This window comes from Callithrix jacchus, chromosome 6 (assembly GCF_049354715.1).
Source record: "Callithrix jacchus isolate 240 chromosome 6, calJac240_pri, whole genome shotgun sequence".
In the NCBI taxonomy this organism is placed as follows: domain Eukaryota; kingdom Metazoa; phylum Chordata; class Mammalia; order Primates; family Cebidae; genus Callithrix; species Callithrix jacchus.
Window position 1 is genome coordinate 139,498,088 of NC_133507.1, and position 24,778 is coordinate 139,522,865.

General features: G+C 45.7%; 1 long non-coding RNA gene across 1 annotated transcript in view; it reads right to left on the bottom strand.

The window, feature by feature from the left end:
* Window positions 1-24,778, bottom strand: part of LOC103793942 (uncharacterized) — a 136,496-nt gene that overhangs the window by 92,491 nt on the left and 19,227 nt on the right. Inside the window, exon 2 of the long non-coding RNA XR_004744864.3 lies at window positions 1,586-1,682. This is a non-coding gene — a long non-coding RNA (uncharacterized LOC103793942). The remainder of the gene's footprint in view (window positions 1-1,585; window positions 1,683-24,778) is intronic.

The window sequence follows — 24,778 nt, forward strand, 5'->3', positions numbered from 1 at the left end:
TGATCCAGCAAATAGTCTAATCAGTCATCACAAAAACTCAAGCAATCTCATCTTCCAGCAAAGTCTTTTCAGAAATAAAGCCATCTAGGTAGAGATTGACTTATAGGTTATCATAGCAGTAATACTCTCCCACTGGGCGTGTCAAGGCCCTGAATTTCACTATGCTCAGAATTGGTTTGCAAAAATGCCACTTGACACTCTCATTTGGTTGTATAATAATATGAAAACTCTTTATCAGGCTTTACCATGGAAGCTGTTAGGATAATATATCACTAAGACCATCTTTTTTCCCAAGTCCTTCAAATCCACATTGACAAAGATTTTCATCTTCTGGTCTCTAGCTACAAGATCTCTTGTGCAATAAGGACATCATCAAAATTCCTTCCAGGGGAAGACAAAGACTGTATGAAAGGTACTGGATTGATGTTTTGTACTTTACAGCTGAAGTTTGACTATCTATGACTTTTATGTCTACCTCCATCGCCTGTTTTAAAATACGTGAATTTCAAGTGATGATGTTTATGCATATATAAGATTCCATGATACTAAATAGTCTCGTGTAACCCAGGTATCTTCTGGAGTCCTCTATGCCTGAAGCTCTAGATGGGATTCCTCAAACCTCCATTCTACATGCTATTAAAGGTACAATTCCCTCCCTAAGATTTCTATGAATTCCTGGGGAAATTGATCACTTTGCTAAAAAAAATTCAGCTCAAAGTTTGCAGGAAATGAAAGCGGGGGCAGGGCCACATCATAAAAACATGGACAACTGCCACTTTGACTCTCAGATACTACCACGGCACAATTTCCCTGGACACATCACCCATCAGCCTAACCTGTTGCCTTCTCACCAGTCTTTTCTTCCATTTCCCCCTCCCATCTTCTCTTTTCTTCTTCCTCCCATATTACCCTTCACACCTTTGATTAGAACTCCAACTTGGCTTTCTCCAACTCTTGTTCCAAAACTGAGCTCCAAGTCTACTTTGAGTGTCCTAACTCAGGGTGCTCCATGAAACAAAAGGATCTTTGATTTACCAGGAAGCCACTCTGGTTTGAAATGGTAATATTTCTTCTAAAACATCTGCATAGCATTTTTCAGTACAGATTTCATACTGATCATGTTTCATGCTCTTAACTTAGGTTTATTCCTGTGTGGGACATACATTTATGCTGACAGGCCCAGAGAAGCCTCATTTTAAAGTAAAAGACATTTTATAAAACAAAACAAAACAAAAAAACCCTAAAGACACAAAACGTTAAGTGACATTTAGGGTCACTTAAATGTCAGGGTTGTGGTTAATGTTAAGGTTCAGGTATCAGAATATCTCTAAATGACTTCTAATGTCTCTTCTCAGTTCTGATTTTCCATCATTCTAGATCATGTACCGTGACACCCAATTAGGAGCATAGAAGAGGCTTCTTGGGACAGGTTCGTCTGCATCAGACCAATACAACAGGACTAGACTTGCAAAAATAAGGAAGACAAGATTTAAAGAAAAGTTAATCTGCAGACTACAAGAAATCAATAGTGGGACTTTGTCATTTCCAAGGCATTCTCAATTATCTCTTATCCTTTAGTACTTACAAAATTAGAAGAGTCTATTGCAAAGGTCTATCCTGTCCTTTCCTTTGAACAGTATTGATTGAGGGTCTTCTCCGTCTGGGACGGTATAATGCTGCCACTGAAAATACATAAGACAAGTAAGATAGAGTCCCCCCAAAGAAGGAGTTCAAGTTCAATGGGAGAAATAAACAAGGAAACAAGTATAACTCATGTTCAGACCTTCTCTCTCAGTTCCTGCAGCCCAGCCACAGGCTCTGGCCTCTCCCATTCCATTTCAGGTACAATACACAGCCCCTTCTGGCACATCCACCCCAAGGCCATGCCCACAAACCATTTAGTTATTTTAATAACTTTTAGGAAGCCTTTCAGCAGTCAGGACCACCCCCAACCCTGCAAGTCTCTTCTGCCTCCTGGCTGCCCCTCACCTCTTTCTCTTTTTTCCTCTCCTTACTCCTCTTTCTCAGAAGCAACACAAATTTCCCTACTTATCATACAAATGGCAGTTCTGAGGGCACCTTTTATTATAGCCCTCGGCTGAGCATACCCTTGCGTGTCACCCTCCCCCATAGTGACTCAAAATCTTTCTTTAAAATAAATACAGGACCCTCCCTAAAAATGTTCTGGATGGGGAGGGAAGTGGGCCTTCATGTGTGCTCAGACAACAGAGCTGCACTCATAAAGGGATGGGTCCTGTTCAGTACAAGATAGAAGGGGCAGCCTGGGTGGGAAATAATAAAGAGAATTCTGGTGGATGAAGTAGATTTCTTTTTCTCAGCAAGACCATTCCAGAAATGTAGGGAGTTGGCCCACATGCTCGCCAATGTTTGGGTTATGTTTCAACCTTGATTGAGCACCAGAACTGTGCATGGTGCCAACTCCCATGTGCTTTGAGGAGGGCTGGGTACATTATGCTTCTCTGTTTCTGTTTTTGAGTTTTCCCTCCATGTGTCTGGAATGTTTCTTCCATTAAAACCAGGACTTTTCCTCCCTCTGGGCCTCCATACAGAATCCAGCCCAAGCCAATATCCCTAGGGCATGCTAAATCCATTTTGGTGCCAAAAATTAGAAATAATTTATTCAAAAAATGCTGATAACTCCTCAGAGAACTTTTTCATGGGCTGTATTATTTCACTCCAGATTCCTTAATGAGAAGGAGGTCTCTTGCTCAGTGGTGGCATGACAATGCCAGGCTGCTTCTTTAGACGTTTCTGCCTAGAAAGAGAAGGCAGACCTCAAGCATGAGGCAGGTTCTCCCTACCACGTGGTATGGGAGTCTCCTCTACCCCTCTGACAGCCAGCTCTTCCTATATGCTTCTACACAGGATCTGCATCTCAATTCAGAATCCAGATGTGGTCTCCCTAGCAGACAAGCATTCTTGCTAAGGTAGTCTAAATAGAACATTCCAGAAAAACATAATTATTGCCTTCAAATAGGCCTGTCATGTAAAAGATGTATTATATTTACTCAGCACCATGCCAGAAGAGAAGAATGAAAACAATAGAGGTGGCTAGAAGACAAAAACATCTTCATTGTATAAAAAAGGGTTTTGCATATTCTCACTCATAGGCAGGTGATGAACAGTGAGAACACATGGACACAGGGAAGGGAGTACTACACACTGGGGTCTATAGGGGGGAATAGGGGAGGGACAGCAGCGGGAGAGCTGGGGAGGGATAGCCTGGGGAGAAATGCCAAATGTGGGTGAAGGGGAGGAAGGTAGCAAAACACACTGCCACGTGTGTACCTATGCAACTATCTTGCATGTTCTGCACATGTACCCCAAAACCTAAAATGCAATAAATAAAAAAAAGGGGGTTGAACCAAAACTAGAATAGAGCTGAACACCTGAAGTTAGGTATTATCCCAGCATTGGTCTCCTCAATATCAATTCATAGCATTGATTTGCATAGGGTGCTAGAATGTTCTGGAGAAATAACTGATCCATGGCCAAACTTGGAGTTCAGACACAGAAACAAGCATGATGAATTTAAAGTGTGTGGATAGAACATGCTAGAGAAGCTATATTTCAAGGAAAGCAGAAAAGGAGAATCTGCAATGGAGGCAGGAAAATCCTGGAGTACTGGATGCAGCCCCAGGCCTGGGCATCAAGGCTGAGAGTGGAAGTTCTGGGTGTAGGAAGGTGGTGGCCTTGCTTTAATCTGCTCCAGTCCCAGGGACTGTCATGGCATGAGCATTCCACTGAAAGGAACAGGCCTTGTGTAAATGTTAAAATAGCCATGATACCTAAGGACTCAAGCAATTCCTCAGAGAGAACCAGAGAAGAATAGCCCACCAGGAAAAGGAAACCATTTCTATCCTGGCTGGAAAAAATTACCATCAAGTAGCTTGGAGCAGCAGAAAGTATGTCAGTTGTCTGAGACGGAAAGGCCCTGGCATGGAATACAGAACAAGTGTAAGTTCAGAGAGAGAGCCTGGAACCCAGCCACTGGGACATCAGAACTACTGGCCCAGAAGACAGTAGTGGCCCCAGCTCCAGCAGCGGCTTGGCAGATTCAGACATCCACCTGAGGCAGCCTTTATTGATTTTCACAGAGGAAGTGGGGAGAGTCCTCTGATAACCATTATTACCACAAGGACAAAATCCTGAAGCCACACAGAGGAAGGTCAGTGATAAGCTTTGGCTGTGTCCCCACCCAGATCTCACCTTGAATTGTAATCCCCATAATCCCCATGTGTCAAGGGCAGGACCATGTGGAGGTAACTGAATCATGAGGGTGGTTTCCCCCATGCTTTTCTTGTGATAAGAGTGAGTCTCACGAGATCTGATGGTTTTATAAGCATCTGATATTTCCCCTACTGACTCTCATTCTCTCTCCTGCCACCTGTGAAGAGATGCCTTCCACCATGATTGTAACTTTCCTGAGTCCTCCCTAGCCACATAGAACTGTGAGCCAATTTAACCTCTTTCCTTTATAAATTACCCAGTCTCGGGTATTTCTTCACAGCAGCATAACTAACACAGTTACCAAACTATCAAGTTTTATGTCTGCTTATTTTTAATATTTTTCTAAGGTCATAATTACCAAGGAATAATTTCATACGGTAAAATTTATCCTTTTGGATATACAATTTACTAATTCTCACAAGCTATGCAGTTGTAAAATAACCCCCACAATCAAGATATAGAACATTTCCATCACCCCAAAAACATCCCTTCATACCTCCTTGTATTCAACAGCTCCCTTCATTCCCAGCCCCTGGCTACCACCAAGCTTTTTTGTAAATATACATACATATATACACACACACTTACGTACACATTTTATTTGTCACCTCTTCCAGAATGTCATATAAATTAAATCATAACCTATGTAGCCTTTTGACCTGAGTCTGGTTTCCTTTCCTTTGATCAGACATGTGAGATTTATCCATACTACTGCATACACCAGTAGCATCTCTTTTTCTTGCTGGACTAGTAGTATTCCACAGAATAGACATACCACAGTTTGTCCATTCTCCTGTTAATGGTCATTTGAATTGTTTCCCATTGTTGATGATTATAAAACTATTTGCATACAGGTTTTAATATGGACATATGTTGTCACTAGGTAAATATCTAGGGGTGGGACTTCTGGATCATATGGTAAGCATATATTTAACTTTATAAGAAACTGCCAAACTGTTTTCCAAAGTGGCTGGCCCATTTGGCATTCCCACTGTGTCTATTACAGTGGTCTCATTGGCACTCACAGGATCTCTATCTGAGAATATTGAAGTTCTATTTCTATTGCTCCAACACCCAGGTGTGTCCAGAGATAGAATTTGAGGCCTCTGGAAATAGTGATTTTCCTGTCCCTGTGGTTGGCCACGCAGGGGCTGGCCAACTGCTAGTCAGGGATGTGATCAAGGACCAGACAGTTTGGCCTTCCAGATCTCCTCCAACTCTGTTTTCTCTGATGTTATGAATATGAATGTCACCCTAGCCAGCAGATAGACCCCACTCTCCCACATTTCTTACCACTTGACTAAAAGACAAATGTGTATCTCGGTGTTTGATGTCTTTATCAGTTTGAATGATGTGTTTCAGTGAGTTGATATTTTTTCATGCAGTCCATTGGATCTCTTAGCAGTTTTTCCAAGGCGGTAGTAAATTAACGACCTTCCCACATTCTTTTGACCTGTTCTGAGCTGTAAGTCTTTTGCTCTGGTGCTCTCCATTTTGGGATAAGAGAACCTAGCCAGCTCTTGGAATGCTGCAGAGTACCCCAAGAATAGAAATAACTGAGCAGTGAAGCAGGTGATCACGACCAGAAAGACTGCATTGACTCTGCCCTCTTTGCAGTGAGTTCTGGCATCTGATAGGTCTGAATTCGGATTCTGACTGTGTTACTAGCTGTGTGACTCTAAACAAGTCACTTAACCTCCTTGAATCTTGGTAAAATGGGCATTCTCTGCAAAGGATTAGAATTCATGGACATAAAGCACCTTCATACAGTGTACACCCTCTGGGAAGCATTATTTTGGCTTTTACTGTCCCCGAGTCTTCTCTCTCTCTCTCTCTCTCTCTCTCTCTCTCTCTCTCTCTCTCTCCCCCCCCACCCCCACCCCCCGCACTACTGCTGCTCCTACTTCTATTACTTAAAGAGACGTTGATCATCTCTGGATAGTCCTGGGAAGTAGTACTAGACATAGAACAGAGACCAGCATCCAGTGCCTGGGTTAGGGTGAGAAAAGTGACAGGCAGAGCCAGGTAGGGAAGGGTCTGCCAAGGTGACCCAGGGGAAGTGATCCAGGAGCCAGCATTGAGAAAATTAGTACCTCATGGTAAAGCCTATCTGAGATTCCAGACCTGGAACCATTCCTGATGCTGTCTCTGAGCTCTGAGCCTAGGACACATCTCTAGCTAAAGGATTCACATATCTGTCTCCCAGGGAGCCTTGACTCCTCTCTGCTATTCTGGGACTCTGGGAAAAGACTTACCCTAAACAATTTGAGGACACTTGTAACAGCACTGAGCAGAAAAGTAACGAAGCAGTTCTGAGGTGCTTTAACTTTCAAACCCAGAGATAGTGGGCAGATAGGTCTGAGCCCTACTGACCAGTCTTTGCAAATAAATCAACAACCATTAACAACTGTGGATTTTATTCCTAAATAGATTTCTCTAGACCAGGTCTTCATCATCTCTGAGAAAACAGAAAAAAACGAAGTGAGTATGCTCTCACCGTGAGAAACATCTAAGTTCTCTAAACCAGCATAGATGATTTCCCACCTCCCATTTTTGACCGGTCCTCCCATCTCATCCCTCTATCCAGCCACTCTCACCTTTCCTAGGTCTGGGAGACAAACCAATTCACTTACTCTCCCAGCCATGTAGTAGGCCAGGATCATGGCTTCCAGCCCAGAACCGTGCCACAAAGGAGCCAAGAGTTGAGTGAGCAGTAGACGTCTCTCCTCCCCAGCCCTGACCTGTTCAGGATCTGGGGGTGGATGGGAGCATGAGCATCAGCTCAGAGCACCTGGAGGACAGCACACCTGACTTGGATCTCAGCCACATTGTGTCCCAGTCATGGAAACCTGGGCAAGTGGTGACTTCTCCTACACTAGGTGTATAGACCATTTGTGTATGAAGTGAAGTCAGTAACACTCCCTCAAAAGATTATTTTGGGAAATAGAGATTAGACATAAAAAGCACCTGGCACATACTAGGCACTTAATAAACCAGATCCACTTTTATTATGTTTGTCTTCCTTCTTTTTATAAGGGTTAGCTAAGAAAATCCACTTGAAATTCTAGCACCCATGTCACCAGATTCTCAGGTATATACAACTGGGAAAGAGGAGAAGGGTTGTGCTTGGGAAGGGTTGGGCTCATGAGCATGGCTCTCTTCTTTTCCTGTGATCTGGATAGGGGAAAAGACAGGTTCTTTGTTTTTCATGAAGTCTATCCTCGGAGGGCAGCCTCGAAGTGACAGATGAGTTAGAATTGAAATCGTCCAATGTCACTTTTCAACAACTTGACTTAAAAACATCTTTTAAGGAGGAAGTTAAAGAAGGTGGCTGATTCTGCATAATTATCATTAATATCTGGTTATAGACATCATTTCTCTGGCACTCCCAATGTTTCCTCGCCCTCCCACACCCATCCCAAGCCATGAAGAATCAGGAGTTGGCCTTGAACACCATGTTCTGCCTCTGCCCGCAGCTCACAGGTGATACCTGTTTTCAGGAGAAACAGAGGAGTCTAGTTTCCAAGACCGTCAATCTGGAAACCAAGCCATTTTCTAAAAATATTGGAAATAGCATTTCAACAACTTGCAGCTAGCCATGAAGGCCTGGCCTCCAGAGAGGCTCTCACATTACAAAACTTGATAGAAACCACTTGCGTGGGGGCTTGGAGGGACAAGGCCCAGGTCACTTTGTTCCTGCTACGGGAATCTGGATAGGAGGCAGAGCTGTCTCCAGATGCAACCTCAAATACCACCCCAGTCAGCAAACTGGCCCAGCAGCATGGGCTGCTTCTCCCAAACCAGCCACCTCCCTCTGCCCTAACTCTCCACCCCATCTCTGTTTTCAATCACCACATTAAAAATCAAGCTCGGTTCTTCTCTTGGGTTATTTGGAGTTGATCCAGATGAAACAGCACACTTCACATACAAAAAAAAGGGAAGATGGTGGAAAGCAGTTAGGCAGAATGCAGGGAACTCCATCTCTCTGTGTCTCATGGTTCTAGATCAGGTTCACTGAGACCCAGGTCCTCTGAGATCCCCTGATAGCTTCAAAATGGAAGAAAGATGACAGCAGAAAGCAAAGTGTAGGGGAACACTTGAAAGAAGGCTCAGTCATGGGAGTCACATGTGGACAAGCTATCAGACCATGGAGGAAGACCTTTTAGACCAAACCAAACCACCCAACCAAACGGAACTGAGCAGGTTAATGGGAGCATTGAGCCCCTCAAATCAGACACACCCAAGTCATGCTCTGCATCATTCCCGGACACGTGACCTGACAAATTCCCTTCAGCGCTAAGTTGTCTTGAGTTGGGATTCTGTCACTTACAAACACAAAAGCTCCAGCTATAGACTAAGTCATCTGACCAAGGTCACACTGAGTAAGGAGCACATCGGGCCTGTCAACCGAGGCCTGTCTGATCCAAAGCCATGCTTGTTTGCCTTCTCCACATGGCCCTCCACGTGTCTCCTCCCAATGCCAAGTTCATCTGCAACTCCGTCAAGGCAGGAGGGAAATAAAGAATTCTGTTCAATAATAAAATGTGCCAAGAATTGTTCTAGGTGTTGGGATTACAGCAATGAGAAAGACAGCAAAAGATATGGCTAAAGAGGAGCAGGTTTGTGAACAGAATGGACTGAAGGAGGAGAGGGAGAAGGTAGGAGAAAGCAGGCACAAGAGCCATGCTCGGTGGCATCAGTTATGGAGGTCTCTCCTCCCTGGAACCAGGAGAGTTGAGGGTACTACCCTCTGAGGAAGTGTATCCATTTAATTTTTGCCAGGATAATTTTCCTCAGATTTCTAGCTTAGCAGATAGTGTATGTGCGCCCTTGGGCTGACCATGTTCAAGTTCTGCAAGATAAAGGACAGAGCTTAACTTCAAGACCTGGCCTCTCACACTTAGTTCTACTCTATAGATGAGGCCACTGGGGCTCAGGTTAATAGCAATGACTAATCCATGCCTACCTCCCTGTCCCTGTATTGAATGAGAGAGCAGATTAAACAGAAAAAGGTAAGAGCACTACATAAATGTAAGATGGTAAGATGCAAGGAGGCAGAAGCTAAGGTATCTCTTGGGTTGAATCACCTGTTTGCTGCGCTCTGGGTAGAATCTGGGATTCTGATTGCCACACAGCAAATTCCTATAAATTCCTGTTTGGTGAGGGGTCAGTAATAGTGACAAGCCAAGATGAGCTCATTTCCGTTATGTAAAGACTCTTGTCACCTCAAGAAAAAAAGGCAGGGATTCTAAAATGCTCCTAACACGTAGCCTGTCTAAAGCCTACCTTAAAATTAGGAAAACAGGATATAATCAGAGCCTCCAATGACAGGTTCTCCCCAGAAGGACATCTAGAAGGAAGGAGGAAAAGGGTTAAGATATTTCCTCATTTAGTAAGTCAAATTTATGAACCTGAAAATATTAAGACCTTTGAGGGTGTATTAGTAAGGGTTTGGGGTTGCAAATAATAGACATGAACTGAGGGTCATTCTGCTAATTTCTTGCTCAGAAAAGAAATTTAGTGGAACAACATTGGGTAGTCACAGAATCAACAGGAAGGACAAGGAATCCCACTCTTCAGAGAGAACAGCCACAGTCATGCCCTAGAAACCTGCCTAGGGTGCCATTCCCACCACCACTTGATCTGAGACACTGCCTCTTCCAGCATTGTGTCACTACCCTTAGACCCTGGATTCTCGGTGTTGCCACTGGCAGAATGAGTCCTACGCCCTCCCTGATTCTTTTTGTCAAACCTCTTGAGACTCAAAGTCCTCTAGTGAAGGCATCTGGTAGATTTGTATTAGGTCACATGACTATGGCCTCACCTCCAAGATTACTAGAGAATAAGAGTCTAACCCTTGGAGCTTACTCTGTAGGGTGGAGTGAACTGCTTCTCACCTGGATTCACATAATGGTGAACTCTCCTGGTGTAGAAGAGATTCAGATGACAGGCAGCCAACATGGCAACTAGGGTCCCTGCAATGTACCTTTTCATTAATTTCTCTATTTCTCTGCAGGATTACAACCAAACAAGCCCTACCAGGAGGGAATCTATCCTCTTCCCAAAAAAGAAAGGAAGAAAAAGAAGGGAAGGGAAAGAGAAAGGGGAAGGGGAAGGGGAAAAGGAAGGGAAGGAGAAGGGAAAAAGAAAATATCTGGCTGAGAAAATTCCATGTGACACTGATTGCATAGTCTCGTGACTTTTAGAGAGAGAGAGATTTCGGCATCTTATTCTGTTCTCTTCAGCAGATGGACACTGAAGACTAGAAACCTCCCACCACCAGCAGTCTTTCACCATGTCCCATTCAATCTTGGAGAGACTCAGTCTGGTCTGGTCCACCCTACCCCACCTCCAGCTTCATTTTATGCTATCCTGGTCACCTGCCCTAATCCTTCAAGTTTCTCACCCCAGTCTCTCAGCTTGCTGCCCCATCCTGTTCCTCCCCTCTAGCACACAGCCAAGACCCAAATGAAATCTAGAATTTAAACAAGTGCCCAATAATGGAGTCACACAATATGAGGGCCAGGGTAGCTAGAGAGCAGACACCACTCTCATTCCAGCATGGAAACTCCACACCAATGCATCTTCCTGTTGTTAACTAGATAGCTCTGCCTACTCTGGCTAACATGCCTAGTAGCCAGAAACCAAATGCCAAAATGCCCCATCCTGAGCCTTGTGCCTGCACCCACCAAAACAAGTCTTTCTGGTCTGTCCAGAAGATTCCAGATCTTGAACAAAAGAGTCTCACAGCTCCAGGCTCTGCATGGTGATTCATTCCTTGTGGACAAGTTAAACCTCCCTTTGAGAGAAAGAGCTAAGATACAGGTACCCCAAGCCCAGTTCCAAAAGCCCTCCAGGAACAGGGCTCAGAGGCCGCCAGGGAAAGTGGAGACAGGGTGGCAGGGCTGGGAGGGTGCCAGAGGACAGGAAATTAGCTTCTGCCCTTCAGTTAGTTTCCAGGAGTGATTCCTTCCAGCCAGACTGAATGGGATGCACACAGCTGCCTCCCTGATGGGGTTTCAATGTTTACTTCCTTTCCAAAGCTGCAGCTGGAGAGGACAGACATGCCAAAATGAAAACAGAACTAAGAATCTTTCTTCAACTTTCTTTCAGCCCAATTGAAGTAGAAAATGCAGTCAAAAAATAGAAAATAACGTATTGGCAATATTTGTAATTCAGCACAGGATTAGTCAATCATATTGCTTAGGAAATGTTTGTTTGGTTTTTACATGTCTGGAATCCTGGGAAGAAAATCTAGTTTATAAAGAGAGAGAATGATAGAGACTTTGAGATTCTGTTGGAAATGTCTTCTGGGAACTTTTAAAGTCTAAGTTAATGGTCTTGGTTCTATTTAAAATATGTGTGATTTCCTTATTAAAGAAGAGATATCTGTTCATTGTAGTAAAAAATCAAAATCCAATTAATAGAAAATCTTTTTTTACTTTTAGACAGAGTCTCGTTCTGTCACCCAGCCTGGAGTGCAGTGGCATGATCTCAGCTCACTGCAATCTCCACCTCCCAGGTTCAAGCAATTCTCCTGCCTCAGCCTCCTGAGTAGCTGGGATCACAGGTGTGTGCCACCACACCCAGCTAATTGTTTTGCGTGTGCAGATTTTTAGTAGAGACAGGGTTTCACCATGTTGGCCAGGATGGTCTCAATCTCCTGACCTTGTGATCAGTCACCCGAAGTGTTGTGATTACAGGCGTGAGCCACCACATTCAGCCAGTGGAAAATCTTTTTAAAAATTCCTCCTCCCATTAGATGTCCAAACATTCCAGTTTTTTTCTATACACTTATTAATGCTTTGTTTTTATGAAAATGGAATTCTACATATTTTGTAATCTTTTTTCGTTTCATTACATCAATAACATATAATTTCGGTTGTTATTCTAAATGGATATATAGTGTATCATTATACTGGCACTCCATCAACTAGTCAACAAATCTCTATTACTATTTACCGTGTTTCCAATTTTTGGTATTATATACAACATTCTCATAGGCACTCTATCTTGCATATGCAACTATGTGAATTGCCTGGTCACTTCTTTAGGATATATTCCTCAATGTGAAATTGCCATATAATATTTATTACATGTTGATATATATACCAAACCGCCTGCCAGTAGGGTTGGAGCAACTTGTACTTCCCCAAGCCATGAATGCCTTTTCTCTGCTGCATTACGGGTCTTGTCATTCTTTTCTGTATTAACTGTATCCAAGTTTACTTGATAACTGTGTTTATTTACTTTGGTAAAAGTATCATGAGAATTCTTTTTCTTTTGGTTGCATGTGTGAGACAAGATCAAACTTAATCATTGTCAGTTAATGGAAAGTAGAGTTGGAAGAGTAGGAAGGAGATACGGCAGAGTCCACTGAGGTGAGTAAACAAGAATTAGAAGGAACCAAGCCCCCGCCCCAGGGAAAAAGGAGGCATTAGAAATATGCTCGTCATCACTGATTATTAGAGAGATGCAAATCAAAACCACATTGAGATACCGCCTCACACCAGTTGGAATGGTGATCAGTAAAAAATCTGGAGACAACAGATGCTGGAGAGGATGTGGAGAAATAGGAACACTTTTACACTGTTGGTGGGAGTGTAAATTAGTTCAACCATTGTGAAAGACGGTGATGCTTTCTCAAGGACCTGGAAATAGAAATTCCATTTGACCCAGCAATCCCATTACTGGGTATATACCCAAAGGACTATAAATCATTCTATTATAAAGACACAGGCACATGTATATTCATGGCAGCACTGTTTACAATGGCAAAGACCTGGAACCAACCCAAATGCCCATCAACAATAGACTGGACAAGGAAAATGTGGCACATATACACCATGGAATACTATGCAGCCATAAAAAATGATGAGTTTGTATCCTTTGTAGGGGGACATGAATGAATCTGGAAACCATAATTCTCGGCAAACTGACACAAGAACAGAAAATCAAACACCACATGTTCTCAGTCATAAGTGCTTGGGTGTTGAACAATGAGAACACGTGAACACAGGGAGGGGAGCATCACACACTGGGGTCTATTGTGGGGGGCCAAGGGAGGCCAAGGTGGGGCTTGGGGAAGTTGGGGAGGGATAACATGGGGAGAAATGCCAGATGTAGGTGATGGGGGAATGGAGGCAGCAAACCACATTGCCATGTGTGTACCCATGCAACAATCCTGCCTGATCTGCACATGTACCCCAGAACCTAAAGTACACTTAAAAAAAAAAAACAAGAAATTGACTTTGGGTCAATTTCCTATGCCATTGGACCAAGAACTCTTTCAGTGCTGTCCCAAATAGTGCAAAGACCTGGGCCACTGGCTTGTCTTGCACACCCATTTTTTAGCTGGAGGCCCCCAATTATATGTAACATACGGATGGTACACATTTGAGCACAGTTGGATTTGCTCAGTCTGTGGAAAACCACCCAAGAAAAATGCTGGAGATTCTCAGAGGGATGAACCTGAGCTTAGCCCTCACCTGGTGTGGGACTCCAAGCCTCTCCACGGATGAGCAACTGTTGACAACATAACTAGAACTCCCAATCCCAAATAGCCAGAGACGTATTGGGGCCCAGGTGAAAGAAATGATGACATTTTTGAAGTGCTCCTCATATGCTGTTGGTTTCCTTTCTTTTACATTTACATGAATGATCTCTTTCAGTTATCACACCAAAGGTTTGAAGTCGACTGTATTATTTTTCCCATTCTGCAGATGGATGAGCTGAAGCTGATACCACTGAGGCAAAGCCAGAATGTGAATCCATGTCCTCTAACTCATGCCTTCACACTATTACCACCTGGAAGAGTTTGCAGTAACACTCCTAGTACAGACACCCCAACAAGAGCCCAGTGGTGGCCAGATTTCTTCCTGCCTTACCAGATAAGAAAGAAAACAGTAACGGGGTGGCAATACCCCAATTCCCTTTGGGGTTCTGGGCATACAAGACAAGTCACATGTGCTTTCCTTCATAGGGTAACAGACTCCAATGTTAACAGGATCTCTGAGAGATGTTAATCGATCCCCATTAGGCAAATTGAATCTAAATAAATAACACCCACTCTGCATCTTCCTGGAAAAACCCATCCCAGGCCCATATGGCTTCGGGCTAGTTGCTTAGAAATCACGAAGATCATGCCAAGACACAGGATTCTCATGCGAGACAACGATCATTTGGTCTCCTCCTTTCCACCGGGAGACTATGCAAAGTCATGGCCACCAGATGTGGCTGAGGGCAAGAAAGCTGGTTCCTGGCTGGGCTTTGCCACAAGCCTCCCTCTCCCCTGCTGTACCCATGGTGTTCTGACATCCCTGTGGGCTCACATCCACAGCGGCCTCTCCATGCTTCTGATGGCCCATCTGCCTGGGCAGCAGGAATCGGAGGGGCGTGACATGGAGACACAGACCATCTAGCGCTAAATGTTTGTTAAGACTGAGTAGAGTCTGGTATGTTGGTTTGAGGGCTGCCGCCTGAAACATCAAAGTAATGAAAAACTTAAATGAACATGCCATTTGGGATGTTCTCCGAGGAGGATGAGCTCTTACAAGCAAAAACTAGAAGAACTACTCTGGTAGAGAAAATTCCATTAGACACTGATTCATGTTCTGGCTGTGCCACAGTGGTGTCCTCTCGTGTACCTCCCCACTACCCAACTCTCCCCATACTCGGTTGAATTCTCTGTTTTTAGCCAAAGCCTCTTTCAGCCTAAATGAGACCTTCCACTGGTGAAGCTTCAAAGCACTCCATCTCGCAGCATCCCCCACCTTCTTGAATTTCATTTAAAAGATAGTAAAACACCAGCTCTACTCCCACAAAGGCAAACGCCATGCAATCCATTCTCCAGCCTAGCAGGCCTTTCTTAGGCCATCTTACCTCACACACTCACCCTCCACTCCAGCCTCCTGCTGTAAGGAGCTTGAATCACACCGGGTACCCGATTCCGGGGAAGCTTGTCAGATACCTCCTTTTATCCCACACATTTACAGCAACTGCCATCATCACCATGCCTTCAAACTCACATTCCAGGATAGGCATGGACCACACATGTCCCAAAGCCACATCTGCTAATCCACAGATTCACACATCACATTGCAGGAACTCAATTACCTGGTGACTAAAGTCAAGCTCAAGAATCTCGTCTCCTCCACATTCAGCAGATTCGCTCCTCCTCATTCAACAAACTTCCTCATTCCTCTGCTTCTCTAGGAACTTATAGGTCCCCCCAGACCTCCATAACACCTAGGAGAGTTAGATGTCATTACTCCCATTTTATAGAAAAATAAATCAAGGTTCAGAAAGATTGAGCGATTTGACCAGGTCCACACATCAGGCTGGAGGCTGCCTGCTGAGATCCAAATTCATCTCTGTTGACAATCTATGCTCTGTCTAGCAACGACAGGCTGTAACACAGGTGACTTACACAAGATTACACAATGGTTCAATAGGGTTAGGAAAGAGAAAGGACAGGGCCAGAGGAAAAGAATAGCAGAGATGAGCTAAGAAGGTAGCCTTATTGTCAGGGTAGAGTTGACGTTTTACCTAACAGGCATGTAACTATGGCAGTTTTTTAAGCAGAAAAGCAGAACTAGGGGGAGGAAGAAATAAGTAGAAAAAATTCTCCAAAAATCATGTGTCTAGGTCCCTACCTCCAGTAAAGGTGACCCAGAATGGGTGGGATGGTTTCTCAGGAATCTAAGCTACTCTATGCCTGTGTGGTATGAAACCCCATTTATATGCATTAAGTTTTCCCCAGAGTCTCCCTGCCATAGGCCCTCCCTGTCTCCAGCTGCCCCAGGACAGCAGGGCTGCAGCAATGGCTTGGTGAGAAGCTCTGGTTTCTAGCACAAAGCTTTGCACTCCCCCTGGACAGTTAGCCCTGACACAGTGCATAACTGCGGTTTCTATGGGAAAGCCCCTGGCTACCCACACCAGGCCGTGAATGTAGGATGAATCCCACAAAATCTCTCATCTGAACATGCATTAGGACTCAAATCCTGGGCTGATCCTGGCAGGGCTGGGCCTTCAGGCACAGATTAGCACAGAAACCCCAGGAACTCAAAGCACCATAGCTGGGAAGCCAGCATCCCCAGGCTCTCACTGGCCAAGTCAGATCTCTCTTCCCAGAAACCTTCTCATGGTGAATGGGACACTATGACCAGGAGTCAGGAAACCTGGGTTCTTGTTCCAGACCAGTCACCAACCAGCTCTGGGGCCTTGAGCAAATCACTGGCCTTTGCCAGGTCTCCACTTTCTCATCTCAGGAATGCACCGCCAGCCCTCCCTACTCTGCAGGACTCTTTGGAAGAACATGTAAGAGTACGGATGAGGAAATCATAGCCAACTTCCTGCTTGGTGGGATGCCTGGAGAAGACCCAGAAATGACAGATCAATAGATAGACAGACAGACAAACAGATCATCTCCCAGATTTCCAGGAACAGTCCAGATGGCAGATGATCTTCCTCAGTTTACTCATAAGCATAGTCATACTTTCAAGGTGGTGTGTCCTAATTTATTGTGAGATAATAGAGATGATAATCCAATCCCAGGGAGATGGGTAGAGCCCAGAGGAGGGACTAAGGGTGTGCACTCAGCCATCACAACTCTACCTCTGCTGAGCTGTGCAATCTTGGACCAGTTATACAGTGTCTCTGGGCCTCAATGTCATCATCTGTAAAATGAGACTATTAATAGTTTTACCCACTTGTGGGTACATAGTACCTAGCACATGCTTAGCCCTCAATGAATGGTAGTTGGTGATGTCAAAAAGGAATGCTGACTTCCAAGCTCTATCCGTGTCTCTCTGTCCTTCCACTCCTCCCCATCCCACACATCCAAAGTATATCTTGTAAGTGTGACCCTGCATGTGCCTTGAAGGGTTTGGCTCTTTCTTTTTCCTATGCCCTCCTCCTGCAGAAGAGCAGACCTGCTGAGGTGACCAGCACAGAAACAGAGCATGTGCCAACTCCTAAGTGCCGGGGCTATAAATGGCTACTAGAGAGACAGAGCAGGGAGCACAGCCCTGGAGGAGTGCACTGTCTCCCCAGCATCCAACAAGGAACTTCTTGGTGTGGAGCTCTGGGGGGGTCACAGTTGCTGACTGTCACTCCCACTGACTTATACCACTGTCTATGCCATTTGTCAGCATGCAGGATGCCCTCACGTGGCTTCATCTGACTCTCTCAAGCCCTGGGGAACAAAGCTGCACCCTCCACATGAGAACAACCAGCTGAATGCACAGAGTCTGATGAGATTCATAGCTGGAGCTCTCATCAGTCACCACCCCACCACCCTGCAAAGTTCTATTCTTCAATTCGACCAACTAACTTGTAACTGAGGACAGAGCTCAAACATGGAACCAGGAAAGGTCAAGGTTCCAAGCCACCTTCAAGACCAACTGATCCAATAACTTTATTGTCCTGATGGGAAAAGCTAATCCCAGCGAGTGGACTTTCCGAAGTTCATACAGTTGGCAGAGTGGCTCAAGGATCTAGGAGTAGCTAAGGCATCTTCACTCCCTTCATCTGGGAGAAAACGGACCCACAAAGAGGGGGAGGTCTGCTGGTGGCGGGAAGTAACACCGATTGCATTTCCCAGGCTTCACAAGGGGTAGAGTGAGCACTGGACTGAGGGTTAGAAGACCCGGGTCCCCCACATGTCTCTGCCTCAAATCAGCTGCGGCCCCATGAGCTGTGTCTCTTCCCCTCTCTTTGGGTTGCAGTTCCCTCTTATAGAATGGAGCCTCCCATCTGCCTCTTGGAATGGGTTCAAGAAGCAGATGAATATGTGTTTTGAAAATCCTAAGGCTCTGCATATATACAACCAAATTCTGCCCATCTACACAGCCACTTTTAGCCATTGTCCCCGAGGCTCTAGAAGCCAGCAGAGGGGAGTGTTAGGTGAGCTCTCTGAACACATCCAAGCCTGGGGGGCTTCCCTCCGCAAAGGGGGCCCAGAGCACCAGGCTAAATCCATGTCATTGAAGCAGCGCTCAGGTTGTGTCTAAGTAGCTTTGATTTTAAAAGATTAGGAGGGAGGCCAGGTGGAAAGAAAAGCTGATGAGGCAGCAAAGTCCTGCCCATAGTACCACACTGCCCTCTGCAGGGCGACTGTGAGAAGGCACCACGGCTGGCCTCGGTCAGGTTAATTGCGACTGCCCAGGGTCACAGATCGAGTCCCCTTCCTCCACGCCGTGCAAGCCCTCTCCAGCTGGAAACAGGGATGGGGGGCTGCACCCACCCTCAGCAATCTGCTCTGTCTTCAAGCAGCACAGGCTTTTCTCAGTGCCTGGCCCGAATATTCCTCTTGTCCTGACGCCCACCACCTGCCAACCTGCCCTCCGAGGAGCCGGCCTTAGTGTCTCTTGCTTCTGACTCTAAAACCAGTATTTAGAAGTTTGGCTCCTTCCTATCTCCCTGTACCCTCTCTTCTCAAGAAGAAGGAGGTTTCTCCATACTCTGGATATATTTCAGTCCTTGGAGAAGCCCCCACACTGAAGAAGATATGTCCTGCCTGAATCAAGGGACAAGCCAGGGTCCTGAGGGTCTCAGTGATGAACCGAAAAGTCTATGACTTTCACAAACATCAGATTCAGTCTCCACAAATGATCTGGGATTGGCAGGGAACACTCAGGGACCAGAGGCTGCCCATGGCAACCAGGAATGTCCTCAAAGGCCCTCGTGGCATCAGACCTTCCCCCTTCTCCATCCTCTCCCTGGCTGTGCTGTTCAGAGTGGGGCACTCTGCAGCTGGCTGACCAATCTCCAGGCGTGGGCTCAGGCCACGGTCCCTGTGTGCCCTGTGCAGACCCAGGGAGCCACTGCAGCCGGCCTGGCCATGTGACGTGGGTGATTCACACATGCAGACGCCCAGACCAGCTTCTCCTTTCTTCCTCTCCCAGGCCATTACAAAAGGCACAGTCTCAGCACAGAGCTGCATTGTTCCCAGGGTCAGCAGAGGCTGGAATCTGAGGGAAATTAGGAAGACAGGGAGCCGGACGTAGGGTGGTTTTCCATGCAGCGTATGCACCTCATGCAGGCCAAGCCCACTTCCTGTCTTGGCTCCAGCTCTGAAGTTCAAGTTTACATCTCCCTCCTTTAGAACCAACTTTGGTTTGGGGTGTTAAGCTTCTTTAATTTTCCACTCTCTGCACATGTGCATTTCTCTGAAAAATATGCAGGTGCTGTCCCTTTTTTCTCTCCAAGGCACATCATTCTTTAGAGACTGCAATATAAATTTGCTGTCCAGCAACCTTTGTCTTTGGGGGCATGCTTTATCCTTTGTCTTCTGCTCTCTACCCCTGACAAGACATGAAGCACAGACAGGCAGGTGTGTGATCAGAGGCAGACGTGGGCAAGGCCAGGACTGTGGGGTGCAACATGGGTGAATGGAAGTGAGAGGAGGCTGCCTCCTCTGTCAGCAGTGGTGGCAGGGGCTGGGGGATCAGGACATTTGGCCATGACTGGGACAGTCAAGGATTTGGGAAATTATTTCAATTTTCCTATTCTCTAATTATGAAAATCTTAGACTCTGGGTAGGCAAAAATAATTTCCTGGTAAATAAACACTTGGAATCAGAAGAGCTTTTGGCAGCCCGGTGATCCCATTCTGATCACCTGAGAGGTAGCCTTTCCTCTACAGAAGGCCCATGCCAGCAAGTGCATCTGTCCCATGGCTAAGCAGCTCAACTCATTAGAAAGAGCCTTGGAAATCAGGTCAAAATCTGACCCCCACGTGGTAAGTTATAAAAGTGGTCACCCTTTTTCACTCTCCCTTGTATCCATGCCCTCAACATGTGACTTTGCAGGATTGATCTATGACTTGCTTTGACCAAATGTAATGTCAGGCCATTGCTGAGCCTGGACTTCAAGGAACCTCACATCACATACTTCTGCTCTCTTACTCTGAACCCCGTCACTGGCATGAAAACAAGATCAAAATAATCTACTAGAGGATAAACTAACACATAAAGGAGAGTTCTGTCATCCCAGCTTAGGCCTTCCTAAGCTTATACCAGACAGGCCGCAGCCAACATGACAGCTGACTGCAGATGCATGTATGAACCCCAGTCGAGACTGGCCAAGCCTGGCCCAGGTCAGCAGAACCGCCCAGCTGAGCCCAGCCCAAATTGCTGGCTCTCAGAATTATGAGCTAAATAAATGTTGTTTTAAGTCAATAAGTTTTGTAGAGTTTCGTTATACAGAAAAGTTAAACCAGTGCACCCCATAATAGCCCTCTACAGCTATACAGAATAATCCTGTGATTTCTTGTCCAGAGGACAGCACTTTAAATGGTGAAATACTTATCATTGCCTCTAAGCACCAGAATGACTCTTGGGGAGGTCATGCTACCAGCTCCTGTTTTAGAGGAAAATTACCCACCAAAGACATCCTTCACCACTTCTTTTTCACGTACTCCAACCCAGGAGCTGCAAACATCTTGCAGCTGCTATCAGCGTCCTTCTACAATATCTTACCGACTCACCAGGGCACTTCGACAGCCCCATACCCCTATAATCTGATCTTTCCAGCACATTTTGCTGAAAATTAAGAGCAATCGTAAGATTGAGATGAGGAGGGCACTAAAGTACAATGAAAGTAGTTAAGTCAATTAGGCTTCTCAAAGCCACTTCTGACCCGAATCTGCCAAAACTGCCAAAATGCCTCCAAAACAAAGTCCATGGCAGGCTTCACATGGAGTCCCAGCTCCATGGGTCACAGTGGTTGAGAGTGGTCAGGGGCTGTTGCTTCCAGCGTTGGCCATGTGAAGCCAGAGGCAAATGTGCTGAATTTGGTCTTGGGGCTGATGGGGAAGGTCACCACTCCCACCACAGGACACAGATCAGACCTACGGCAGCCTCCATTCGGAACCAGATGTGGAGGGAAGTGGTGCGGGAAATGGCTGCCATCTGTGGATTTTCTGGCTGAAGACTTGACTGCAAAGTTTGCCAGTTTCAAACGAGCCCTTGCAGCTTGGCTTCCTGTTTTTCATTGGCGCTACCCATGTGTCACGGCACAATTATTCTGGGAGACATACTCAAAATGGACACGGTCTCCAATTTTCTTTCCCTAATAACAGTGCGGGAAATAGGGGTGAGGGAGGCAGTGAGAGAGGAAAAACCCCAAACCTCAGAAAAGGATGAAAACTCTTCTAAACTCAATTTCAGAAATGAGAAAATCGAAATCACCAAATCGCAGTACACAGCCCTCTACTCATTCAATCCAGTCCCCTATGGCCGGGCGGACTAGCAAAAAGAAGAAACTTCATGGATATAAGGATCACAAGTTCTACTTTCATGGGATCAAGAATATTTTGAAATTTTCTTTCCTGAGAGTCTAAAAACCATCAGCCTGAGATGCAACAAGGTCAAATGGCCAGGGGTAGGGCCCCAGAAAGGTGCCATCCACCAGCAATTAGTTTTCAACCGCATACATGGCCTTAGCCATGGCTTGAAGCAGAACAAAGAAAGGGCAGTTCTCCTCCAGCTCTTTTTTGTCTTCTACTGGACAAATTCATCAGCCCCAGTGCCCAAATCCAGTCTTATTCATGGCCATGAAAGAAGTTGGAAGTCTAGAGTATGCATGTTTTAAAGGTCCTTGGAACTATCTTGCTTTTGGATTTGAGATGAAGAGTAGGATGTGTCTGTGTGTGTGTGTGTCTATGTAGATGAGCCTGGATTTATCCAGGCTTTTATCCGTGTGTCTGAGTATACACATTTGCATTTGTGAGAGTGCCAGCTAGTGTGCAAGCATGGGGTTACATAAATAAATATCTGTGTAACATGTATACTTGGCACAAACACCTGTGTGAGCCCATGAATGTGCACACTTGCTGGCTGGCATGCACATGAAGTTGTGTCTGTGTGTGCATGCACATGAGTGTGTGAACACCCCACATGTATTGCACCAATATGTCTGCAATCTGTGTCCCAGGTAGTGTGGTATGAGTGTGCAAGTGCACACCTGCCTGTGAGAAGATGTGTCTGTATGTGCACGTGTCTGTCCGTGCAAGTAGGGCTTCTGATCTGTCCCCATTGCCATCTCCACCTCCCCCTCCATGAGCCCACAGCAGCCTTTGTTTGCCTCCCTTTGGGATCTGCCAGCTAATGGCAGGAGTTCTCCTCCCAGGGAAACAACACTCCTCCCTGCTCATTTGTGTCTCATCAGAGGGCTAACTGGCCTGGAGGGGCTCCAGGCTCCAACCCGTAAATGGCAGCCCACTATGGCAATGGACGACTTCCTTAATTGCCCGTGATGCTTGCGGGTGCAGTGCAAACACAACGGTAGCTATTAGGCTGCCAGGCCTGAGGCTGGGTTACATTGTGCGCCTGTGTGAATTTAGTGTTCCTGGGAGTTGAGAGGCCAGAGTGGGTTGGAGCCACCGAGAGCCTGTTATTATGGCCTGGCATGAGTCTGCCCTTAGCTTCCTGAGACCCTGAGGCCATTTCACCACACTCCAGAATTGCAACTCCCCTCAACTTTCAAAACCAGGGACACTGGGCAGCAATCCCCCCACCACACACACACACACACACACACACACACACACTCATGCTTCTTCTTTCTCTATCTCTGATTTTTTTTTGTCTCTTTCTCCCCACTTTATGGTTTTTCTCTCTCTCCTACTCTTCCCCTTCTCATTTCCTCCCTTCTTTCTTCCTCCCTTCCTCTCCTCTCTCTTCCGCTCTCCTAGTTCATAAGCTCACAGAAGCAGACCTAAGCTGGACAGTGACCAGCATCACCTTCGTCCACCCAACTCCTGGCAGCAGCCTCTCTCCTTCTCCAGCCCAACCCCAGCCCATTCTATCCCTTTGGTCTCCATTCAGCCCATTCCTTCATAGCTCTGGGGCCCCACAGGAACATTTGTTATGTATACATAACTAAGGCTTTGAGGTGGCTGGAGGGGTTTAGCAAAGGGCTTTTTGTTTCTTTTGTTCCCCCCGTTTGCCCCCTCATAGTCACCCATGATAACCAGTGCTCAGTCTCTTTTTTCTGCCTCAGTGGCTTCAGCTCACATGGGGAAACCAAAGATCTGAAGACAGAGGGTGCACTCAACATCAATACGTCAAAGGAAAGGTGCCCAAATGCAGGACTCCTCCATAGCTTAAGGCACAAAACTGCTCCTCCCTAGGACCAGATTGCAAGAACATGGGTTTGAAGCCTCCAGCTGTGGCCCTTGAAGGAATTTGGAGCAATGACAGAAGACTGTGATTTCCTCTTGAGAGGAGAAGTGGGCCAGGAAACAGTGGTAAGACACTGCTCATAAATGGCTTAAAATATCCTCATGAAAATAGTTATTTAGAACATGTTGCTTGGCTCAAGGTTTATGAGTGAATAAATGATGAGTGAGTAAACAAATAAGTGAATAAATGAATGACTAGAAGGCAATGATGTTCCCCTCCCTAGAGATTCCTAGGAATGAAAATCATACTAAATCTGTGGCACCAGCAGTGCTCTCCGACAGGAGGAAGTAGCAGTCCTCCAGTAGGTTCCCTCCCCTGGCTGCACCCAAGTTCCTTTTTTGTATTAAATGGTCTCCACTAATGATCCCAATTGACCTTCCCACCAATGAAGCACTAGGGATGAGGAGGCTATGACATGATGAGGATGAAGGCATTTCCAACCTTTTCGCAGTTTTCATCAGTGCAACATCATTTTTGATCCTTCTTCTCATCCAGGACCATGAGAGGCTCCCAGGTGACCCCACGCAGCCTACTCAGGTGTAGCTGGAAGAGCATGGAACAGTAATGCAGGTGCCTAATGCTTTTGTCCTTCTTGTTTTTTCCACCTTGCCAGGTATAGGGGCACTTCCTGACTGACTGGGGAGGAAATATGAAAGTTGAGCTCCTTTGCATCTAGTTGGGAAAAACTCGGAGGCATGACTTGCATTCCATCATGCCTCTGCAGGATCAAGGTAAAGTTTATCCTCCGTGATTTTGTAACAGAAATTTCCTGCTTGCTTGACTTCTTCCCCTTCTCTTTCCTGTCTGCCCCACTCCCTTTCCAGTTTCTCCTGGGATCATTTTGTTAAAACTTCTCTTGTGCACTAGTACTCATCTCAAGGTCTACTTCTGGAAAACTGATCTTAAATAACAGAGTACTCGAACTAAAATGCCTACAAAAGCCTGTTGTGAGGAGGTGTAGAAACTTCACATTCCACCCATCTTAGTTTATTTTGTGCTTCTACAGCAATACCACACACGGGGTAATTTATAATGAACAGAAATGTATTTAGCTTGTGGTTAAGTCCAAGGTCAAGGAGCCACATCTGGTGAGGGCCTTCTTGCTATATGGTAACATGATGGAAGGCATCACATGTGTGCAAAAGGCAGAAACAGGGGGCTAAACTCATCCTTTTTTAAGAAACCCATTCCCAAGATATCATTAATCCATACATGAGGGCTCTGCCTCTAATTCTCTTTTGAAAGTCCCACCTCTCAACACTGCTGCATTGGGGATTAGGTTTCCAGCACATGAACCCTGGGGAACACACTCAATTCACAGTGACATCTGAAGACAGAGGC